The sequence below is a fragment of the Phyllobates terribilis genome, unplaced genomic scaffold (assembly GCF_046119375.1).
Source record: "Phyllobates terribilis strain yellow unplaced genomic scaffold, ASM4611937v1 Scaffold_1__5_contigs__length_1240528914, whole genome shotgun sequence".
Taxonomy (NCBI): Eukaryota; Metazoa; Chordata; class Amphibia; order Anura; family Dendrobatidae; genus Phyllobates; species Phyllobates terribilis.
The window spans coordinates 34,273,154-34,292,951 of NW_027362761.1; positions in this window are offsets into that span (position 1 = coordinate 34,273,154).

The following is a 19,798-nucleotide window of genomic DNA, read 5'->3' on the forward strand; positions in this document are numbered from 1 at the left end:
AAGCAATGCCAGCACGCCGCCAGGGATGTTACAAATGTCTTAGATTCTTTTTTTACTGGCTACCAGGTTTTAAGTTACATCAGCTGAAAATATAATGAATGGGATTCTATATTATTTGCTCAAAGTTCAAAGGCTGCAGCTGTCACACGTCATGCAGTAAAGTTACTTTAGTTATAAAACACAAAATAAATAATTAATAAGTGTTACACATAATATAGTTCAACTAGTTATATTGTTATTATGTTAAAATGTTATACACATAAAATCATGCAATTTTTTTTCCAACTTCCTGTGTGAATAAAGGAATAAATCCATTTTAGAGTTGTTTGATCTAATTCTGCTTTGGAATGAAAACTCTAAAGAAATATAAAAAATATAATTAAATATCAAATTCATACAGAAACAGAATTATTTAAATATCTTATACATACAGTACAGACCAAAAGTTTTTCATGACTATAAAAATAATACATTCACACTGAAGGCATCAAAACTATGAATTAACACATGTGGAATTATATACTTAACCAAAAAGTGTGAAACAACTAAAAATATGTCTTATATTCTAGGTTCTTCAAAATAGCCACCTTTTGCTTTGATGACTGCTTTGCACACTCTTGGAATTCTCTTGATGAGCTTCAAGAGGTAGTCACTGGAAATGGTCTTCCAACAATCTTGAAGGAGTTCCCAGAGATGCTTAGCACTTGTTGGCCCTTTTGCCTTCACTCTGTGGTCCAGCTCACCCCAAACCATCTCGATTGGGTTCAGGTCTGTTGACTGTGGAGGCCAGGTCATCTGGCGTAGCACCCCATCACTCTCCTTCTTGGTCAAATAGCCCTTACACAGCCTGGAGATGTGTTTGGGGTCATTGTCCTGTTGAAAAATAAATGATGGTCCAACTAAACGCAAACCGGATGGAATAGCATGCCGCTGCAAGATGCTGTGTGTAATGCACACGCCCGGACTGACTGGCGTGTGCGTGTTTAGTGGTTCCACTGTGCCATGAACCGGAGAGTGCCTGGAGGAGCGTAACTAAGTATCTGCCCGATCCGACCAAGGTCGCACGACGGCATACGACGCCAGTGCACCAGGGAGGAACCGAGCAGAGGGACCAGGGTCTACTCCAGGTCAGACTCCGGACACGGCTGTTGACCCACACCGGGGAATACAGGAACAGGCAGGCTGGGTAGGGTCCAGTACAGACTGGGAGGCAAAATACAGAGCCGCAGATGCGTTCAACAAACAGAGTAAAGCGAAACCGCAGGTGCGGTAGACAAGGCAGAGTAAAGCGAAACCGCAGACGCGGTAGACAAGGCTGAGCAGAGCGAAACCGCAGACGCGGTAGACAAGGCTGAGCAGAGCGAAAACGCAGACGCGGTGGACAAGGCTGAGCAGAGCGAAACCGCAGACGCGGTGGACAAGGCTGAGCAGAGCAAAACCGCAGACGCGGTGGACAAGGCTGAGCAGAGCGAAACCGCAGATGCGGTGGACAGGGCTGAGCAGAGCGAAACCGCAGACGCGGTGAACAGGGCTTAGCAAAGAGAAACCGCAGACGCGGTGGACAGGGCTGAGCAAAGCGAAACCGCAGACGCGGTGGACAGGGCTGAGCAAAGCGAAACCGCAAACGCGGTGGACAGGGCTGAGCAAAGCGAAACCGCAGACGCGGTGGACAGGGCTGAGCAAAGCGAAACCGCAGACGCGGTGGACAGGGCTGAGCAAAGCGAAACCGCAGACGCGGTGGACAGGGCTGAGCAAAGCGAAACCGCAGACGCGGTGGACAGGGCTGAGCAAAGAGAAACCGCAGGTGCGGTAGACAAGGCTGAGCAGAGCGGACAGGGCTCTGTTCACACGGAACAGACTGGAAGGGAAAGGCAGAACCAGATACCCACAGGGTACTTGCAGTGAAGTAGCGAGTGGACCACAAACTCACAAACGGAAGTACAGTGACAACGAACAGGAGTAGGTACGAGTTCAGACTCTGCAGAAAAAGGAAAGGTACGGACATAGAGAAAAACAGGAAACAGGCTAGAAGAGTATTCAGACAAGAACAGACGCAGTAGCAAGATACAGGAACGGGTCTAGGTATGCAGCCCCTAGAAGGCGGGAGGAACAGGCTAGGAGCGTGTTCAGACAGGCCTGGAAATACAGCCTCCAGGAAAGGCAGGCAAGCAAACGCAGAAAGGGACCTGGCACGTTCAGAGTGAAAGAGCACACTGAATGAAACACAATGCTCAGGCAGGGATTCATTGGAGCAGCTGGGTTAAATACCAGGTGACAGACAGCAATAGGCTGAGGACGCACAAGAGGTGTGCCCGCAGCAGGTACAAGAAACAGGAAGTGATCGGGCGCCGCCCTTAAACAGCAGAAACAGAGGCAAGCAGACAGCATGGAGGGAAGCCAGGCTAGCAGACTGGACTGGAGATCAAGTGCGCGCTCTTGCACAGTGGGAGATGGACCACTATGCAAGGACGCCGCCAGGTATGTTACAGTACCCCCCCCTTACGCCCCCTCTTCTTCAGGCCAGCCAGAATGTTCCGCAGGGAATTCGAGGGCCAATCCTTTACTTCAAGGAGATCACTTCCACTTTCCACAGGAAAAACTGGTCTCATCTGGGTAGCTAGGATGCTACCTCCTATCCAGCCATCCTCAGCAACAGACGAAATGGGTGGAGTACCAGGAACAGCACACAAGGAAGTCTCTCTCCACTTATTATCAGGTAGCACCCCAGAGGGTTCAGGAGACAACTGGAGGTCCTCCGCCTGGTCGGAGGGGTGTACAGACTCGGGGATAACCTCTGCTTCAGAGTACACTAGGTCGGACTCACTGGACGAAGCGGCCGAGGTATCAGGTACAGAGTATAGGGAAGACTCTGTCCATTCGCTACCAGGTAGCACCCCGAAGGGTTCTAGAGACAACTGGAGGTCCTCCGCCTGGTCGGAGGGGTGTAGAGACTCGGGGTTAACTACCGCTTCGAGGTACCCATTGTTAGGCTCACAGGACGGAGCGGACGAAGTATCGGGTACCTGGTGTAGGGAAGTCTCTCTCCATTTGTCATTAGGTGGTATCCCGGAGGATTCAGGAGGCAACAGGGGGTCCTCCGCCAGGTAGTAGAGATGCACAGACTTGGAGGTAATCACTGCTTCGGAATACCCTTGGACAGGCTCACCGGTTAAAGTGGGTGAAGCATCAGATACCGGGTGCAGGAAGTCCTCCTGTGTGGATTCTAGGTGGGCAGAAGTCTCTTCGGGCAAGAGAACTAGTGCGCTACCCACGCACATTACCCGTCGGGGCTGCTCCGGGATACAGGGAAGTGAAGCTTCAGCAGGGACTTCAAGGTTGGGGTCAGGAGGTCTTTGGGAGGACAGGCCCTGGCGTGACGGCTTGCCTCTACGCCTAGCACGTCTGGACTGCCTCTTGAGGTTGGGAGAAGTATTCCGAAGAGCGTAGTCATCCTGTGTGGATTCTGGATGGGCAATAGTCTCTTTGGGCAGGAGGACTATTGCGCTACCCACACACATTACCCATCGGGGCTACTCCGGGATATTGGGAAGTGAAGCTTCAGCAGGAGCCTCCGGGTTAGGGTCATCGAAGACCATTAGAAAGGCCACCAGGAAGGCCATTATGTCCAGGATGATAGGATCCTGTGCGTCCCATAGGGGGGTGATCCATTTCAAGGCATCACTCGCTAGGTAAGACATCATGAATCCCACCTTAGCCCGATCGGTGTGAAAACAAAGAGGGTAGAACTTGAAGTGTAGCATGCATTGCTCCACAAATGCACGACTCTGTCTTGAATCCCCATAGTACCGTGGCGGATCCGCAGGAACGAGTGCAGAAAGATCCATCTGGACGGGTGCGTAATTCGCCTGGAACTCAGCTAAAGAAAAAAATATATATATATTTTTTATTTTTTATTTTTTTTTAATGCACGTATTCGCTGGAAAACGTCTCAGAGAGCGAAGGCCGTGGGGCTCAACGGGAACCATGGCCTGAGCATGCTGTAATGCACACGCCCGGACTGACTGGCGTGTGCGTGTTTAGTGGTTCCACTGTGCCATGAACCGGAGAGTGCCTGGAGGAGTGTAACTAAGTATCTGCCCGATCCGACCAAGGTCGCACGACGGCATACGACGCCAGTGCACCAGGGAGGAACCGAGCAGAGGGACCAGGGTCTACTCCAGGTCAGACTCCGGACACGGCTGTTGACCCACACCGGGGAATACAGGAACAGGCAGGCTGGTTGGGTCCAGTACAGACTGGGAGGCAAAATACAGAGCCGCAGATGCGTTCAACAAACAGAGTAAAGCGAAACCGCAGGTGCGGTAGACAAGGCAGAGTAAAGCGAAACCGCAGACGCGGTAGACAAGGCTGAGCAGAGCGAAACCGCAGACGCGGTGGACAAGGCTGAGCAGAGCGAAACTGCAGACGCGGTGGACAGGGCTGAGCAAAGCGAAACCGCAGACGCGGTGGACAGGGCTGAGCAAAGCGAAACCGCAGGTGCGGTAGACAAGGCTGAGCAGAGCGGACAGGGCTCTGTTCACACGGAACAGACTGGAAGGGAAAGGCAGTACCAGATACCCACAGGGTACTTGCAGTGAAGTAGCGAGTGGACCACAAACTCACAAACGGAAGTACAGTGACAACGAACAGGAGTAGGTACGAGTTCAGACTCTGCAGAAAAAGGAAAGGTACGGACATAGAGAAAAACAGGAAACAGGCTAGAAGAGTATTCAGACAAGAACAGACACAGTAGCAAGATACAGGAGCGGGTCTAGGTATGCAGCCCCTAGAAGGCGGGAGGAACAGGCTATGAGCGTGTTCAGACAGGCCTGGAAATACAGCCTCCAGGAAAGGCAGGCAAGCAAACACAGAAAGGGACCTGGCAAGTTCAGAGTGAAAGAGCACACTGAATGAAACACAATGCTCAGGCAGGGATTCATTGGAGCAGCTGGGTTAAATACCAGGTGACAGACAGCAATAGGCTGAGGACGCACAAGGGGTGTTCCCGCAGCAGGTACAAGAAACAGGAAGTGATCGGGCGCCGCCCTTAAGCAGCAGAAACAGAGGCAAGCAGACAGCATGGAGGGAAGCCAGGCTAGCAGACTGGACAGGAGATCAAGTGCGTGCTCTTGCACAGTGGGAGATGGACCACTATGCAAGGACGCCGCCAGGTATGTTACACTGTGGTAGCCATGCTGGTTCAGTATGCCTTCAATTTTGAATAAATCCCCAACAGTGTCACCAGCAAAGCACCCCCACACCATCACACCTCCACACCATGCTTCACGGTGGGAACCAGGCATGTAGAGTCCATCTGTTCACCTTTTCTGCGTCGCACAAAGACACGGTGGTAGGAACCAAAGATCTCAAATTTGGACTCATCAGACCAAAGCACAGATTTCCACTGGTCTAATGTCCATTCCTTGTGTTCTTTATCCCAAACAAGTCTCTTCTGCTTGTTGCCTGTCCTTAGCAGTGGTTTCCTAGCAGCTATTTTACCATGAAGGCCTGCTGCACAAAGTCTCCTCTTAACAGTTGTTGTAGGCAGTGTCTGTTGCTAGAACTCTGTGTGGCATTGACCTGGTCTCTAATCTGAGCTGCTGTTAACCTGCGATTTCAGAGGCTGGTGACTCGGATAAACTTATCCTCAGAAGCAGAGGTGACTCTTGGTCTTCCTTTCCTGGGACGGTCCTCATGTGAGCCAGTTTCTTTGTAGCGCTTGATGGTTTTTGCAACTGCACTTGGGGACACTTTCAAAGTTTGCCCAATTTTTCGGACTGGCTGACCTTCATTTCTTAAAGTAATGATGGCCACTCATTTTTCTTTACTTAGCTGCTTTTTTCTTGCCATAATACAAATTCTAACAGTTTATTCAGTAGGACTATCGGCTGTGTATCCACCAGACTTCTGCACAACACAACTGGTGGTCCCACAGTCACCAGACCTGAACCCAATCTAGATGGTTTGGGGTGAGCTGGACCACAGAGTGAAGGCAAAAGGGCCCCAAGTGCTAAGCATCTCTGGGAACTCCTTCAAGATTGTTGGAAGACCATTTCCAGTGACTACCTCTTGAAGCTCATCAAGAGAATGCCAAGAGTGTACAAAGCAGTTATCAAAGCAAAAGATGGCTACTTTGAAGAACCTAGAATATAAGACATATTTTCAGTTGTTTCACACTTTTTTGTTAAGTATATAATTCCACATGTGTTAATTCATAGTTTTGATGCCTTCAGTGTTAATGTACAATTTTCATAGTCATGAAAATACAGAAAAATCTATAAATGAGAAGGTGTGTCCAAACTTTTGGTCTGTACTGCATAAATATGTATATATATATATATATATACATATATATATATATACAGTACAGACCAAAAGTTTGGACACACCTTCTCATTTAAAGATTTTTCTGTATTTTCATGACTATGAAAATTGTACATTCACACTGGAGGCATCAAAACTATGAATTAACACATGTGGAATTATATACTTAACAAAAAAGTGTGAAACAACTGAAAATATGTCTTATATTCTAGGTTCTTCAAAGTAGCCATCTTTTGCTTTGATAACTGCTTTGTGCATGTCACTTAGGATAGCCACCCTCTTCACTGTGACTTCGGTTGTGGACAGGACCACCAGTTGTTTAGCTTCTGAAGTCGAGTACACCTTACAGGCTCCCACAGCCTTCTTAAACTCTTCATGCACGGACTCACTGGTGCATTCTTCTCTCAAATCCTCGGGTACATCTATGAGGCACTTGTACCGAGAGGTTTCTGCCTCACCAGTGGTCTCCAAACGATCATCTGGCTCAGGTTTCAGGGGCAACTGACTTTCAGCTTCTTCACCCTGTATGCTTCCCCTGAGCTGACTCACAGCTACAAATTCAAGAATTTTCATCTTGACCACTTCCATTTTATACTTATCTTCTGTTAACACTCTCTTAGCTCTCCTCAGGTCCACCTTCTCTTGGTATAAAGGAGTAAGTGCAACTTGTTTGCCCTTTTCCTTCTCCAAGGAGGCCTCGTTCACTGAGTGATACTTTGCCAGGCGACCTTTGAGCTCGAAAACTTCTTCCTCTAGCTCAGCTACTCGCCTCTCAGCAGCCCATCTCTGAAGCTCTTCCTGCTTCAACTGCTCCTTTAACAGTAGAGTTCTCTCAGACCTCTCTGTCTCCAATGAGCCCACTCGGCTCTCAACAGCCAGTCTCTCAAACTTCTCTTGCTTTAAATGGGCTTGTAGCGTCTCCTTGAGCTCCTTGATCTCGGCTCTAACATCCACCGAATCATCCGAGCTCGCCTTATTCGAGGAGGTATTTGCTTCATACCTCCCATCTCCAGTGGCCAACTCCTGGCCCTGGTCTGTGGCTTCTCTGATAGACTCCTTAATCTTTTTCCGCTCAGCTTCCATCTTGCTGATTCTTTCCTTAAGGAACGTCTCTGCCCTCTGGAGATTATCACAGAACGTCTGCAGCTCCTTCACTTGAGCTTCCAGACCTAGGGTCTTTCTGCGGAGATCATCATTTACATCACGGGTGTCCTGCAGAGTGGTCTCAATCACTTGGCGCCTGTGCTCTGTATCCGCCTTATCATCCTCTAGTTTTTCCTTAACCTTGAGGAGATCCTCATAGTCTCTCTTAGTTTGGTGCAGTTCCCTATTGAACTTTTCATGCCTCTTTTCTGCCTCTTTCAGGGTGGATAGCTCCCGGTCTCACTGGTACAGAGAGTCCACCAGCCGCTCCTTTTCCTGCATTAGAGGCTTTACTTGGTCCTGGAATTGCTGCAGCTCCCTCATTAGTTCACCATGCTCCTTCTTGGATTCACACAGCTCCCGGTTGAACTGTTCGTGCAGTCGTTCTAGGTCTTGATCACATCCAGAAACTTCATCCTGCAGCACCCCTTTTAAGGCAGATAGCTCCCTATCCCTCTGGTGTAGACCCTCATCCAGCCTTTGCATCACCTGCATCAGCTATAACTGTATCAGGGATAAATGATCTTTCATCTCGCACAACTCATCTTGAGACATCGCTTTTTCAAACTGCAACCGAACAACCTCTTCTTGGGTTCTGCGGAGGTCCTCTTTAATTTTCTGGAACATCTCCTTCCATTTGATGATTTCCTCGCTGCTTCCCTCCAGTTTTTGCTGCCCATTACTCTGACACTGCTGCCTGATATGCTCCAGCTCTTGGTCATGACTGGCCACCTTTTCTTTCAGGGCTGTCAGATCCTGATCCTTCTGTCTCAGTACTGTACCGGAGGTTGCTAATGGCAACGTCACCTCCTCTTCTGCCTCTAAAGGAGGATCCACACTTGGAACAAAGGCACACAGCATTACATTTTCTTTATTTTCACTTTCAGCAAAGACTACAGGAGCAACCTTTTTGTGGCCCTTACGACGTCGACGATGAAAGGGGGACTTTCTCCCCTCGTCTAGCCCCTCCTGACTCTCTTTCTACTTTCAAAGCGTCACTGTCAGTTGTGGGGTCTGTGTCACTCCCCATGGTGTCGTGGACCAGCAAGTCACCTCCCACCTTGACATCAACCCCTTCTAGTGGAGCTACCCCGTTATCAACGGTCAAATTGTCATTTTTAGGCCGTACCAACCCACAATCAGTAACAAATTTTGGTTTTCTATACTCCACGCTCTTTTGAAAATCCGTCCCCTTTTGGACAACCACACCTAAAGGGGGTACTTTAACAAAAAACTCCGCAACAGTCTTAGGACTTAGTTCACAACATCTCTTACCACCTCCCCGGGCACTCTGGGACAATACTGGCGCCCCCGGAGAGTTTACAGAATGGTCCACTGCCGCCATTCTATACGGTGCCAACAGCTCCTGCCGTTCCTGCACTATGTCCTGTAGATGTTTCTCAAATAACTGCTGCGATTTTAACTGCCACTTTAATCGCTCAATAGCTTCAGTCTCATTTGCTGCTCTGTTCACAGCCAGCGCGGTACGCTGCTCACACTAGACACTTCATACCGCTCTTCCCAGAAAAATTTTCGTGGCCCCACCGAGCCACAGCAAACCAGGTTTGGGTGCGACAAAAATTTTCGTAACCCCACCGAGTTACAGGTAGACGCTTTAATCTTCGTGACCACGCCGATCCACAGCAACCAAGGTTTGGGTGCGACGACAATTTTCGGAACCCCGCCGAGTTACAGAAAGATGCTTTAATCTTCATGACCCCGCCGAGCCACAGCAAGATGCTTGCATCCACACTCGTCGTCCTGTGCCATTACCCCTAGCAACCAGGCTGCAGTTGCCCGCATTCTCTAACCACATGTCAGGTAGCGCTATTCATCACGCTGGGGGTACTCGCTTCACCGGATCAATTAAAGCACACATGCAACGTCTTTCCGGTATTTCACAGTCCAGCAGTTTATTACACATCATAAACTGCACATAACATAGTCCATCTCAGTGGCTCACCGACATATTACACATATAATGTCCAAGAGCCTTTCCAGTGACAGATATGTCCACTTGGCTCCCGATACAGCCTTCAGCAAGGTAACAATATCAAAGTACACATCAAGCAGCGTTTTTACCTTTGCCGGGTTTTAGCTGCTTCTCTCAGCTCGGTTCTGCCACTGCAGGGGCTTTAAGGCTTCCCAGACGTAGTCTCCAAGCCACGTGCCTTCAAAAGGCTACTGGTATCCTAGATCCAGGATCTGCCTTCCAGGCTTCACCAGGCCTCACCAGGCCTCTCTCTTCCAGTCTCTCCAGGCTAATGGTGTCCCACACACAGGGATCAGGCCTCACGCCTTTCACCCTGTTTCCAAACCACCAGGATTTATATATCCTTTAGTGCACACAGGACCTGCGATGATGTCACAGTCATGTGATCAGTCACCGGAGGGAGAGGTAAATGGTCAGCTAGAGCACACCCCCTGGACCATTACAGTAATGCCGCAAGCCGCTGCATTACAATATATTTTTTTTTTTCCCTGTATCAACAGAACATTGAAATTGTCCATATAATCCTCAGTAAAACCTAAGGCTTTGCATTCCTTCCTGTTGTGTGACTGAAAGAATTTTCTCCACTTTAGCTTACGGCCAAATAACTTAACATCCTTCACCCATTGGAAACAATTAAACCGGTTGGTAGTTACAAACGAAAGGCCCTTTCTCAATACATTACTCTCAAAACCGCTCAAGGTACGGGCTAGATAAATTAATGATCTGATTCCTATTCACTGGAATTTGCTCCTTAGGGGATAGTCCCTGAATATGCTCTGCTCTAAAAAAGAAAAGGAAGAGGATGAAGGCCCATTGGAAGGTGAGAGGCTGCCTGTGTGCAGTTATGGGCAGGACACATGTGGGCATCTCTTTGAGAATTGCGCACGCCTTTGTGCGCTCCACCATATGTACCGCATGTGTGGGACGCCCCGGATGTGATCTGTGCGCTCCATGGTCTGGACGCACACCCGGGGCTCACCGGAAGTGACATGTCCGGACGCCCGGATGTGTGCCGGAAGTGATGTTTCCGGAACCGGAACTTGTGCGTGTTGCACAGCTTCTGGATCCCCACAGTTGCGGTAGAAACTTCAGAGCAGATTACATGGGATAACAAGCTTTTACTTCTTAGAACATGAGGTAAAGAAAAAAAAAACGCACAGTCACACAGTACTGCACCAGGAAGTAAGAACAAAACAGAAAATACAAGAGAGACTTTTTCTTTTTACAATACAGTAAACAAGGAAACTTTACACAACATCGCCATCTACTGTCAGATCAGCATAAAGTCCTCCTTCACACAAAGAAGTCCACAACTGTTGCCTATACTGTTGCATATACCAGCACCCTTTCTCACCCTTTGTAAAAATGTCTGCTGTCATATCTTCAGTTGGACAATATGCTAATTTCAGGATTAATTGTTCCTGATGGTCCCTCAAGAAATGATACTTCACATCAAAGTGCTTGGTTCTTGGGTTAACTCTTTCCATCTGAGCAAGAACAAGACATCCCTGATTGTCCTCATTTATTTTTGTTGGCTCCAACTGTGCTTGTGCTAGGTCTGTTAGCAATTATCTTAACCATAGAACTTCTTGACTCGCATGTGCTGCTGCAACATATTCTGCTTCTGTTGACGACAGACTGGTAGATTTTCTGTCAGTTGGATCTCCAGCCCAATCTGCATCAACGTATCCAGTTAAAATGCATTTATCACTTGTAGGCAGTTTCAGTTTAACATTGCTGGTTCCTTTCAAATAACGTATTACTCTCTTCACAGCATTCCAATCCCCTTTATTTGGCTTGGACACTTTTCTACTCAAAATTTCTACTGCTGCTGCAATGTCTGGCCTTGTAACAGTCGCTAGATACAGTAATTTTCCTATCGCCATTCTGTACTCTTCATTATTTGGTAACACATTTTTCTCACTACTCATCTCTTTAAGATAATTAGTTTCCATTGGAGACTTTGCTGGTTTTGCATCCTTCAATCCAAATGTTTTGGTTATGTCTTGAATCATGTGATTTTGATTAAGTAGGAAACTTCCATCTTCTTCTCTTTCTATTCGTATTCCTAAGTACTGTTTCACATTTCCCAAGTCTTTGATCTCGAAATGTTGTTTCAGGATTTTTAGTATGTCCTCTTTATCCCTTTCTTTTTCATAACAAACTAAAATGTCATCAACATATATGAGTACATAGATCCATCTGTCCATTAGTCTTTTTGTGTACAGGCAAGGATCAGCTTTGCTTCTTTTACATTTTTCATTTGTGAGCACCTCCGTGATTTTATCATTCCACGCTATAGCAGCTTGTTTTAAACCGTATATACTTTTCTGTAATTTGCAAACCATGTTTGGGTTACTTTCATCTTTGAATCTTGGAGGTTGTTCCATGTAAATATCTTCTGTTAAACTTACATTCAAAAATGCTGTCTTTACATCCAGATGTTTCAGTTCCATTTGTTTCATTGCTGCAACTGCAAACAAAGTTCTTATTGTAGTATGTTTGCCAACTGGAGCAAATGTTTCATCATAGTCTTCTCCATATTTTTGAGAATAACCTTTAGCTATGAGTCTTGCTCGGCATCGTTCAGCTGTGCCATCTGTTCGGTTCTTTACTTTAAAAAAACATTTACATCCTATAGCTTTTCTTCCTTCTGGTAATTCTGTTAGTGTCCATGTTTTTGAGTCATGCATGGATTTTATTTTTAATTCTGTTGCGTCTATCCGTTTATTGGCGGCTTCTTCTTCAGGAAGTCGCGATATGTCTTCCCAAGAGGCAGGCTCATAAATTTTACTTGTACTTCCCTTGTAGGAAAGGCGGATTGGTGGTTTTCCTTTGTTTTCTCTTATTGAACGTCTTGGTTCTGTGTCTGTTTGTAGTTGTTTCTCTTCACTTTTAGTATTCTGTTTTTTATTAATTTCAACTTCTTTTTCATCAGATATTCCTTCAGCTATATCATTGCTGTTTTTCTCATTTTTAGTTTCCAGTGAAATCATAGTGTCTTCATTTAGATCTTTAATTAATGTAACTCTGTCTGTTTGGGGATCTAGGATTCTATATCCTTTGCAATTTTCACTATATACAACAAATATTCCTTCCATGGAACTATTTTGAAGTTCGGAATGTTTTTCTGTGGGAATGAATACAAAAATTTTACAACCAAAAACTCTTAAATGATTTACACTTGGTTTCATACCTTGCCACAGTTCATATGGGTTTTTTTTTTTTTCTAGAAAAAAGTCGGTTCTCAAGATATGTAGCTGTCATGGCTGCTTCACCCCAATATTTCTCTGATAGTTTGGAATCTGTCAGCATACACCTTATCATTTCAGTGAGAGTTCTGTTTTTCCTTTCTGCTACTCCATTTTGTTCAGGTGTGTAAGGAACAGTCTTTTGATGCTCTGTACCATTTTTTCTTAAGTAGTTTTTTATTTGGTGTCCTGTGAATTCACCTCCATTATCACTTATAATGACAATTGGCTTCCTCTGAAATTTGTTATTCGACTTTGTCACGTAGTCTAGTAGTTTATTGAAAACTTCGCTTTTGTTCTTGATCAAGTATGTGACTGGGTATCTTGAGTAGTCATCTATAAAAGTCACCATATATCTATTGCCTCCTGATGTAGTCACTTTCATGGGTCCACATACGTCAGTATGCACCAAATCAAGTGGTCTTGTGCTTTTCGTTTCACTTTCTTTAGGAATAGATATCCTTGTGGCTTTTGATTTTATACAACATTCACATCTTACGGTAATTGAGAAATCAGATATCAATAGATCCTTTGTAAATTCTTTCCTTTGTAGCTCCTATATACTTTCAGGATGTCTGTGTCCTAGACGTCTATGCCACATGTGAATACAATTCTTGTGATCACGTGTACACAACTTCATCTGTTCTTTTAATGTGTCTAGATTATATAATTGTTCATCTGCCTTGACATTGGTTATTACCTTGTTTCCTGCTAGGATTGTACACTTATCATCTTTGAATTTTACAGTAAGTCCTTTAGCTGTTAGACGTTTTACAGACAACAATCCTCCTTCTAATCCTGAAACATATAACACATTCTGTACAAGTATTTTTGAATCATGCCCAAACTTGTTAGAACAGTTTAGCATTCCTAGTCCAACACCTTCTGCAGTTATTTTGCTTCCATCAGCAAGATAAATGGCTTCCTTCCTATTTAAATTAAGTTCAGTAAAGAAATTTTTATTACTTGTCATGTGACTTGTTGCTCCTGAGTCAATAAACAAACCCAACGATGATTTCTTATCAGTCACTTTAAATGTGCCATTCCAATTATTTTCACATGAATCAGAAATTGTGTTTTTCACCTTCTCTTTATGATGTAATTTCTGTTGTTCTGCTTTCCATATAGTACAGTCTTTCTTTAAATGTTCTTTTTTTCTTACATCTGAAACATTCTCTTGTCTCTTTATTATAGGGTCTTTTTGATTCTGTAGCTTTAAGAGCATTTCCATTATCTTTTTCAGTAAAAGAATCATTTGTTTGTTCTTTCCTTCTTTGATATTCATCTATGAGTCTGGTCTTCACAAACTCTAATGTAATGTCTGTTTCAGATCTTGTCTCTAGTGCATTTTTATCAAAGCAGTATATAAAGCCGGTAAACTACACAATAATATTGCTGCTACATGGCTTTCCTTAATATCTTCACCAATTGATCTCAGCTGTGATATTACTTCCATAATAGAGAATATATGCTTCTGCATGTCATTGTCTGCACTTAGTCTCATACTGTAAAGCTTTCTTAGCAAAAATAACGTGTGATTTAAGCTGGGTCTTTCATGTAGCTTTCTTAGTGCTTCCCCCATTCCCTTTGCTGTATCCTCATTCCTTATGTGGATTAATTGAGCATCATCCACTAATAGGCTGATGGTAGCTCTTGCTTGTCTATTTTTCTTATCCCATGTCTGATTATCCTCATCAGGTCTATCTGTAGTGATTACTTCCCATAAATCATCTTTAGACAATAACATTTCTACTTTGAACTTCCATAACTGATAATTCTCATTATTCAGCTTAGCTACTGTGAGTTTTAGCTCTGTGCTAATTTTCATCTTTAACTTGTCTTACTTGTTTGGAGAGAATTGTACTGAAGAATTCTTCTGCATTCACCAGGGTCTTGCTGAGAGTTCAGGTGTCCTGGGTGTCTGGGGTCCTCGGTGCCTGGGCCCATAACCTGTTACACAGCTTCTGGATCCCCACAGTTGCGGTAGAAAAGTCACAGAGCAGATTACATGGGATAACAAGCTTTTACTTCTCAGAACATGAGGTAAAGGAAAAAAAACGCACAGTCACACAGTACTGCACCAGGAAGTAAGAACAAAACAGAAAATACAAGAGAGACTTTTTCTTTTTACAATACAGTAAACAAGGAAACGTTACACAACATCGCCATCTACTGTCAGATCAGCATAAAGTCCTCCTTCACACAATAAGTCCACAACTGTTGCATATACCAACAGTGCGTTCCACTGTGTAACGCATGCTGATTATCATAACACACTGGGTGAACTGGAAGTGACGTTCCGGAAACGGAAGTCGTGCGTTCCACATTTTGGAACGCACGCTGATCACCATGAGAGAATAGGGGTATTGGGCTGACTATTTTGATACCCCCGGGGGGGAAGGGAGGGGGAGATTTAAGCATTAATGCATACTTCATTAGACCAATCACCAAGTGGGGAGGTGTTTATAAGTTTGGGCTGAGGGAGGGTCCGATTCACCCTTATTAGCCTGCATTATCTGTTGGCACAAGTATCAGTGTGGCCAACTTTATCTGATATCTATCTATCTGCCTCCTGAGGAACCAGGAATGGGGAAACGCGTTGAGGCTTCTGACATAGGCTAATGATTTATGGGACGAATACTTCTTATCATCTATTTGCAAGTTTGATAGGATATCTCCTTTGGAACCAAGCGTCTACATCTCAGATAAGTTTCCTATTTTTGGTCACTGTTTTTCTCTACCTGCTTTACGTTGTATCGGATTGTGATACAACATAGGTTTTATATTTAGGGCCTTCCAGGGCTAGTGAGGGCAAGCCGCCATGGAGCGTCAGCTATAACTTGTAGCATCGGCGTCTCTGCCCCCTGCCAGGCAGAGATGCCGTCCCACTCACCTCCTCGCTCCCCGCTCTGCGTTCACCAGAGCTCCTCTTCCTGCTGCCGGCGCGCGCAGCTCCCCGGGCACTGTGCTTAGGGCGCGCGCTCCCTCCCTCTTAAAGGGGCCGAGCGCGCCGTCCTAAGGAGTCCCCGGCCAATAGCCGAGGGTCCTCCCATATATAAGGCACCTCCTCCAAAATGGAGGTGCCCGAGCAAAAGTTGTTGCACAGTGTTTCTGACCTCTGCTTCAGCCCTCAGGTCCCGCTGCTAGCCTGACTACCAGTCTTGCCCGCCAGCCTGTTACCTGCCTGTTATCTGCCGTGCCAGCCAGCCCGCTCACCTGGGAGCACTTGCCTGTTGCCTGCCTGTTACCTGCCGTGCCTGCCAGTCCGCTCACCTGGGAGCACTTGCCTGTTGTCTGCCTGTTACCTGCCGTGCCTGCCAGCTCGCTCACCTGGGAGCACTTGCCTGTGACCTGCCTGTTACCTGCTTGTTACCTGCCGTGCCTTCCCAGAGGCTCCTGCCGTCACTTGCCGTGACCACCTAGAGACTCCTGTCGTCACTTGCCGTGACCACCTGCCAGCCCACCTAGAGACTCCTGCCGTCACTTGCCGTGTCTACCTGATAGCCTACCTGGAGGCTTCTGCTCGCCAGCCTGCCTGCTGTGCCTACCTGCTATTCCGGTCAGTCACTGCCATCTGTACCGTGGGAGTCACCTGCTCCCTTACAAGGTTGTCCCCAGAGTAGCACCTGGTCCCTCGGCTCGGTCCCTCCCTGGTCACAGAGTCGTTAGCCGCCGTACGACCAGGGTCGGTCCGGGTTGATACTTAGTTACGCCCCTCTGGGTCCCTCCTTGCACCATAGCACAGAGGTTCCACCCCCCGGACCCGTAACAGTTTGCTCGGGCCATGGAACCCGGTGGCCCCCAGACCCCCGCAATCACCGACCTGCACCAGTAGGTCTTACGTCAGAGGGCTCAACAGGAGTCGGTCCTGTCCTTCCTGCGGTCTGTTAACTGTCGCCTAGGCGCATTGTCCGATCCGTCTGTGTCCATCTCTGGTCAGGCAGCGCCTGCTTCCGCGGCACCACAACCTAGTTCTATTATGGCGTCCGGCTATGGACCCCGGCTCCCGGCACCTCCACGTTTTGCTGGCAACCCCGCCTTAGCTCGAGTTTTCATAAACCAGTGCACCCTGCACTTTGAACTCTTGGCACATCAGTTCATCTCCAACCGGGCCAAGGTGGCATTCATCATGTCCCATCTCACCGGGGAAGCACTGGCATGGCTAAATCCCCTGTGGGAGAGAGGGGATCCCCTGGTGTCCGACTTATCGTCTTTCCTCGCTGCTTTCCGGAAAGTCTTCGATGAACCAGGACGAAAATCCTCTTCAGCCTCCTCTCTGCTCCGTCTCCGCCAAGAGAGTCTCACCGTGGGCCAATATGCCATACGGTTCCGTACCCTCGCTTCTGAGCTTGCCTGGGACAACGAAGCTCTGGTGTCCGTCTTCTGGGACGGTTTTTCCGGTTGGATTAAGGACGAGTTAGCCGGTCGGGTCATTCCTACCACCCTGGATGACCTAGTGTCACTAGCTACTGGGATTGACATCCGTTTCCAAGAACGTACCAAAGAGACTACCCGGGAGAGAACGTTTCCTCGCCTTGCTCCTACTTTCCAGAGAAGTGCCTCTCAACTAGTCACTTCCCGGGCGCACTCGCCCGAACCTATGCAGATCGACCAGACCAAGATGGTCAAATCTCGCCAAGAGTCACGCCGAGCCGAGGGGAGCTGTTTCTATTGTGGCAGTAAGGAGCACTTCATCCGTTCCTGCCCGGAGAAGCCGGGAAACTCCAGTGTCTAGGACTGCTCGGAGAGGTTGTCCTAGGCAAAAGTAAGCCCTCTCCATCCCTGACTTTGTCTGTCTCTATCTCCTGGGGAGGGAACCGTCACTTTGAAATTGCTCACCTGGATTCTGGAGCTGCTGGAAACCTCATTTCCCAGTCCCTGGTAGAGAGATACCGGATTCCCACCAAACCTCTGGCTGAACCATTGTCAGTTGCCTCCGTGGATGGAAGATTCCTTCCGGTGACCATCCTGCTCGTCACTGAACCCATAACCCTGCAGGTGGGAATGCTGCACTCTGAGAAGATCTCCTTCCATGTGCTGTCCGGACTCTCTTACTCCCTATTGCTAGGTCTACCCTGGCTCCAGACACATGAACCCGTGCTGAACTGGCAATCCGGTGAAGTACTCCGGTGGGGGCAGGACTGCAATAGGACCTGCCTGGTTCCGGTTCGCCCGGCTCGTCCTCCACCTACCCTGGCTAATTTACCCGGTCTACCGGCACCTTACTGGCCCTATGCAGATGTCTTCGGTAAAAAGGAAGCAGAGACACAGCCACCACATAGGCCATATGATTGCCCAATCGACCTGGTACCCGGAGCCTCTCCACCCCGTGGGCGTATTTACCGGTTGTCGTCAGCCGAAACCCGGGCCATGTCGGAGTACATCGAGGAGAATCTGGCCAGGGGATTCATCCGGAAATCTACCTCCCCGGCTGGAGCCAGATTCTTCTTTGTTAAGAAGAAAGATGGTTCATTACGCCCCGGTATTGACTATAGAGGACTCAACCAAATCACGGTAAAGAACAAATACCCCCTGCCGCTCATCTCCGAGTTGTTTGACCATCTTAAGGGGGAGCTAGGATCTTTACCAAGCTAGATCTACGTGGGGCGTATAACCTGGTCCGAATCCGTCAAGGAGACGAGTGGAAGACGGCATTCAATACCCGGGACGGTCACTATGAATACCGTGTGATGCCCTTCGGTCTCTGCAATGCTCCTGCCGTCTTCCAAGAATTGGTCAAATACATCTTCCGTGATCTTCTTTACTCTTGCGTGGTGGTGTACCTGGACGATATCTCGGTCTTCTCTCCGGATCTTCCCACACACCGGAGGGATGTTCGTCAGGTCCTGCTTAGGCTCAGGCAGAATCACCTCTATGCAAAATTCGAGAAGTGCCTCTTCGAGCAGACCTCTCTTCCTTTCCTGGGCTATGTTATCTCCCAGACAGGCCTATGAATGGATCCCGAGAAGCTCTCTGCTGTCCTTAAGTGGCCCCGTCCGGAGGGGTTGAAGGCGGTTCAGAGATTCCTGGGCTTCGCCAACTACTATCGTCTCTTCATCCCGCACTTCTCTTCCCGGACTGCTCCCATATCTGCGCTCACCCGTAAGGGAGCAAATCCCAAGGAATGGTCGCCCGAAGCTGAGGAGGCCTTCCTTTCCTTAAAGCAAGCCTTCTCCTCTGCCCCAGTGCTGCACCGTCCGGATAGCAACAAACAGTTCTACCTGGAGGTTGATGCTTCCTCCTCCGGAGCCGAAGCGGTGCTCACCCAAAAGTCTTCATCCGGGAGAATGGTAACCTGCGGCTTCTTCTCCAAACTCTTCTCCTCGTCTGAGTGCAACTACTCCATAGGAGACCGAAAACTCTTAGCCGTTAAATTGGTGCTGGAGGAGTGGCGTTACCTGCTTGAAGGGGCTCTATACCCAGTGATCATCTATACGGATCACAAAGACCTGGCATATCTCCAGAATGCCCAAAGACTCAATCCGCGTCAGGCTCGGTGGTCTTTGTTCTTCGCCCGCTTCGACTTCGTCCTACATTTCCGCCCGGCGGACAAGAATGTCAAAGCCGACGCCTTGTCCCGATCCTTCCTGTCCTCCGATCAAGAGGAGGAGCCTATGCACATCATCGACCCCTCCAAAGTGATGAATGTGGCCCCCTTGGATCTGACTCGTCTTCCACCCGGTAAGACGTTTGTAGCGGTACCAGATGGTGAGAAGGTTCTTCACTGGGGTCATTCATCTAAACTAGCCAGCCATGCTGGCCAAAAGAAGACCTTCCCACTCATTACCCGGCATTATTGGTGGCCTACCCTGCGCAAGGATGTGGTAGACTTCGTCTCGGCCTGTTCGTCCTGTGCCCGCAACAATGTTCCCAGACATCTTCCAGTCAGTCGCCTCCTGCCTCTTCCCGTACCTGCTGCCCCGTGGCAGCACAATGCCATGGACTTTATTACTGATCTCCCTGTTTCTGCCGGTTGTACAGTCATGTGGGTGGTCGCCGACCGCTTCTCTAAGATGGCCCACTTCATTCCTCTGCCTGGTCTCCCGTCTGCATCGGAGCTGGCCAAGGATTTTTTCCGTCATATTTT